The following is a 5185-nucleotide window of genomic DNA, read 5'->3' as shown; positions in this document are numbered from 1 at the left end:
ACGGAGGCGAGCTCTGGGAACACTGAGACAAGGAGGCGGGGTGGAAAGGTTTCTGTCGGCTGGCCCAGAATTCCATGGGCTTCAAGGTGCATTAAGGCCACGTGGCAGGAGGAACGTGGAATGATGCTCGCTTCCACAGACACTTAAACACAGCCTAGTTGTCATGGAGGGATTTCAGGCAAGATATTAAAAACTAGATAGTGGTGAAAGCTGAGAGAGAACAGAATGAATGCCCGAGGAGTGTGGCTGTGGGGCAAGGTTTGGAGGAGATGCACTCTGCCTGCTGTGTGACCCATCAGAGTTGACATAGAGGTGAGGGTGGCAGGTGAGTTTGGAGGCCTCTTTAGGGCATTACAAATGCCTCATTTCTCCCAGCAAATCATCTGAATTGCTCCCCATCCTCCACTAGACATGTCAGGATGGGGCTTTGTGATGTCAAAGCTCACCCAGGGCCACCATTGGCTGGGGAAGTGACTTGCTGACCTCATAAAGCATGAGGTCCCCTGGGGACGGGTATATATAGGGGTCTGAGGGGCTCTGGAGCAGACCACTGTGAGTCCTCAAAATGATTGAGGTTACTGGGAAGCCACAAGGCTCTAGACCATTTACCAAACAGCCGACTCCAGATACTCAGGAAGAAAAGATGAAGACCTCCTGTCAACTGAGGTCCATAAAAGTGTCAAGGTGAGCTGAACCCACCCAAGGTCCTCTTGCCCATTGACACCACCCCAAAAGACCCCCTACTCTCTCCTTGCCTGGCACATACCCCTTCTCTACCCACACCTCTTCTCCCGAAGCCATTGTTCCCATGTGTCTTCACCCTCTTCCCCAAACCAATGCCCTTCTGTGCTCCCTCTCTTGTTTTCTCCAGGTGGCCAGGGTAACCATGAGGGTGAATAAGCCATCTGGTCCTGTGCTTTTTTTTCTTTGTTGGAATATTTTTTATTTCAGGTTCGATATCCATGCTAGTGATGGGTCTGTTAAGACTATGTACTTCCTCTTGGTTCAGTTTTGGAAGGTTATGCTTTTCTAAGAATTTGTTCATTTCTTTCAAGTTGTCCATTTTATTGTCATATAGCTGCTGATAGTAGTCTCTTAGGATCCTTTGTATTTCTGTGTTGTCTGTTGTGATTTCTCCATTTTCGTTTCTAATTTTATTGATTCGATTCCTCTCCCTTTCTTTCTTGATGACTGGCTAATGGTTTCTCTATTTTATCCATCTTTTCAAAGAACCAGCTTTTACTTTTCCTGATTTTTGCCATCGTCTCCTTTGTTTCTTTTTCATTTCTTTCTGCCCTAATTTTTATGATTTCTTTCCTTCTTCTAACCCTGGGCTTCTTCACTTCTTTTTTTAGTTGCTTTTGGTGTAGTTAGGTCATTTATTTGATGTTTCTCTTGTTTCTTGAGGTAGGTTTGTATTTCTATGAACCTTCCCCTCAGCACTTCTTTTACTGAATCCCATAGGTTTTGGATTGTCGTGTTCTCATTTTCATTTGTTTCTATGCATAGTTGGTTTCTTTTCTGATTTCTTCTGTGATATGTTGGTTATTCAGAAGCATATTTTTAGCCTCCATATGTTTCATTTTTAATAGTTTTTTTTTCCCCTGTAGTCGACGTCTAACCTTATCGCATTGTGATCAGAAAAGATGCTTGAAATGATTTTGATTCTTTTCAATTTACCAAGGCTAGTTTTATGGAACAGGATGTGATCTATCTTGGAGAATGTTCCGTGTGCACTTGAGAAAAAAGGTGAATTCATTGTTTTGGCGTGAAATGTCCTTCTGATATCAATTAGGTCTAACTGGTCCTTTGGATCATTTAAAGTTTGTATTTCCTTGCTAATTTTCTGTTTGGTTGACCTATCCATAGGTGTGAGTAGGGTATTAAAGTCTTCCACTACTGTTGTGTTACTATTAATTTCCCCTTTCATACTTGTTAGCATTTACCTTATGTATTGAGTTGCTCCTATGTTGGGTGCATATATATATATATAATTGTTATATCTTCTTCTTGGATTGATCCTTTGATCATTATGTAGTGTCCTTCTTTGCCTCTTTTCACGCCCTTTATTTCAAAGTCTATTTTATCTGATATGAGTATTGCTACTCCTGCTTTCTTTTGGTCTCCATTTGCATGAAATACCTTTTTCCAGCCCTTCACTTTCACTCTGTATTTGTCCCTTGGTTTGAGGTGTGTTTCTTGTAGACAGCATATATGGGGTTCTGGTTTTGCAACCATTTTAAAATACTTTCTTTGTCACCTATCTGTCCATTTGTCCTTCCCTCTATCCAATCAACAATCAATCTTTTTCCTTGGGGCATTTTGTGGTAAATTGCAGACAGCAGTATGTGTCTCCTTAAGTATTTCAGCAAGCCTGTCATTAAGTAGTGAGCCATGTTTGTTTACAGAAATTTTCTTTGGATATTAACTTTACACACAATGAAATATAGGAATCTTTCCTTTTCCCAGTCATGTTACTTTTTAATTGAAGTATAGTTGATTTATAACATTGTGTTAATTTCTGCTTTTCAGCAAAGTGATTCAGTTATACACATATATGTGTATATATACATTGTGTGTGTACACACACACACACACTCTTTTGTTTAATCTTTTTTTTTTCTACAATCTGCAGTAAGTTGGATTAGTTCCCTGACCAGAGTTTGAACCTGCATCCCCTGCAGTAGAAGTGTGGAGTCTTAACCCCTGGACTGCCAGGGAAGTCCCATATATATTTTTTCATTATGATTTATCATAGGATACAGAATATATTTCTCTGTGCTCTACAGTAGGAACTTGTCAATCTAGTCCATATACTCTAGTTTATATCTCCTACCCAATCTCTTACTCCATCCCTCCCCCAATTCTCTCTGCCTTGGAAACCACAAGTCTGTTCTCTATGTTCATGAGTGTGTTTCTGTTTCATACATATGTTCATTTGTGTCGTATCTTAGATTCCACATTTAAATGATATCATTTGGTATTTGTCTTTCCCTGTGTGTCTCACTTGACTTAGTATGATGGTCTCTCGGTCCATGCATGTTGACTCAAATGTCCTTATTGTTGTAGCTGTACATATGCTTGTATCCTTTTAACCATACATAGAGGTATTCATCTATGGTTATTTTCCCAGGTATGTTATTAAAAGGTGTGTAGTAAGCCACTCTTTATATAGTAAGTCCATTTTGAATCTGTATTAGGATTTTATATGTATATGTCCATCAGTTCAGTTCAGTCACTCAGTCATGTCCAACTCTTCACGACCCCATGGACTCTTGCATGCCAGGCTTCCCTGTCCCTCCCCAACTACCTAAGCCTGCTCAAACTCAGGTCCATCGAGTCAGTGATGCCATCCAACCATCTCATCCTCTGTCATCCACTTCTCCTCCTGCCTTCAATCTTTCCCAGCATCAGGGACTTTTCTAATGAGTCAGCTCTTCGCATCAGGTGGCCAAAGAATTGAAGTTTCAGCTTCAGCATCAGTCCTTCCAATGAACATCCAGCACTAATATCCTTTAGGATTGACTGGTTTGATTTCCAGTCCCTTGAACTGATCCAAGGGACTCTCCAAGGTATATGTGAGTATGAATAAATATTTATTGTTCTTATGCTGCCGTCTCTTGGAGAAACAGAAGAATACTTATGAATGTAATTCATAAAATGTCTGTGTATTCTCTCATATGTATATGTGGGTATGAAGAAATGTTTACTATGCATATGATGCCCGCTCAAGGAGAAACAGAGAAATGCTAATGAATGTAATTTATAAAATCCAAATGTATTCTCTCATATGTATGCTAAGTCTCTTCAGTCATGTCTGACTCTGTGCGACCCCATAGACGGCAGCCCACCAGGCTCCCCCGTCCCTGGGATTCTCCAGGCAAGAACACTGGAGTAGGTTGCCATTTCCTTCTCCATTTTCTTCTCTCATATGTATATGTGGGTATGAATAAATATTTACCGTCCTTATGCTGCCATCTCATGGAGAAATAGAAGAATGCTTATCAATGTAATTTATAAAATCCAGAGGTATTCTTTACATGTTAAAAAAGATACTGTATAACTTTATTAAAAATTAATACATGCTCATAACAGGAAATGTCAAGTTGCCTGAAAAAAACCAAGAAAGACAAAAAATCACCCATGATCTCATTTACCATTGACTCAGAATTCTGAGTTCCTGGGCCAGGGAGATATAAAGATGAAGGTGTGCTAGTTCTTTTACTATAAAATCATCTTTCCTGCTATTTGAATGTTAACATAGAACTTGGTTCTCATACATGATTCTTGCTTTGTTTACTTATCTTTAAACTTCTACTTTTCTAGTAATTTGACTCCCTGTTTAGAGACTGCTTGCTTTAAATTTTTGGGTTTTCTTTTTTCCGTTTTTGCTATGATTAAAAAATGTTACATGTCATGGCTACAGTAAATAATGCTTCAATGAACACTGGGCTGCATGCATCTTTTGGTATTAAGCTTTTCTCCAAGAAAATGTCCAGGAGTAGGTCATATGGTGATTATATTTTTAGATTTTTTAAGGAGCTGCCATACTGTTCACCACAGTGGCCGTACCAATTTACATGCCCACCGACAGTGCAAGTGTTCCCTTTTCTCCACACTCTCTCCAGGAATTATCGTTTGTAGAATGTTTGTTGATAGCTATTCAGACTGGTGTGAAGTAATACCACATTGCAGTTTTGATTTGCATTTCTCTAATAATTAGTGATGTTGCGGCCTCTTTTCATGTGTTTTTTCATCATCTGTATGACTTCTTTGGAGAAATGTCTATTTAGATCTGCCTGTTGTCTTTTTTTAATATAATACCTATTCTTTATTTTTAATTTTTTTTCCATTTATTTTTATTAGTTGGAGGCTAATTACTTTTCAATATTGTAGTGGTTTTTGCCATACGTTGACATGAATCAGCCATGGATTTACATGTGTTCCCCATCCTGAACCCACCTCCTACCTCCTTCCCCATCCCATCCCTCTGGGTCATCACAGTGCACCAGCCCCGAGCACTTGTCTCATGAATCCAACCTGAACTGGAGATCTGTTTCACACTTGATAATATCATGTTTCGATGCTGTTCTCTCAGATCATCCCACCCTCACCTTCTCCCATAGAGTGAAGTAAGCCAGAAAGATAAACACCAATACAGTATACTAGCGCGCATATATGGAAT

This window comes from Muntiacus reevesi, chromosome X (genome assembly GCF_963930625.1).
Source record: "Muntiacus reevesi chromosome X, mMunRee1.1, whole genome shotgun sequence".
Lineage (NCBI taxonomy): Eukaryota > Metazoa > Chordata > Mammalia > Artiodactyla > Cervidae > Muntiacus > Muntiacus reevesi.
This window is presented reverse-complemented; position numbering follows the sequence as displayed.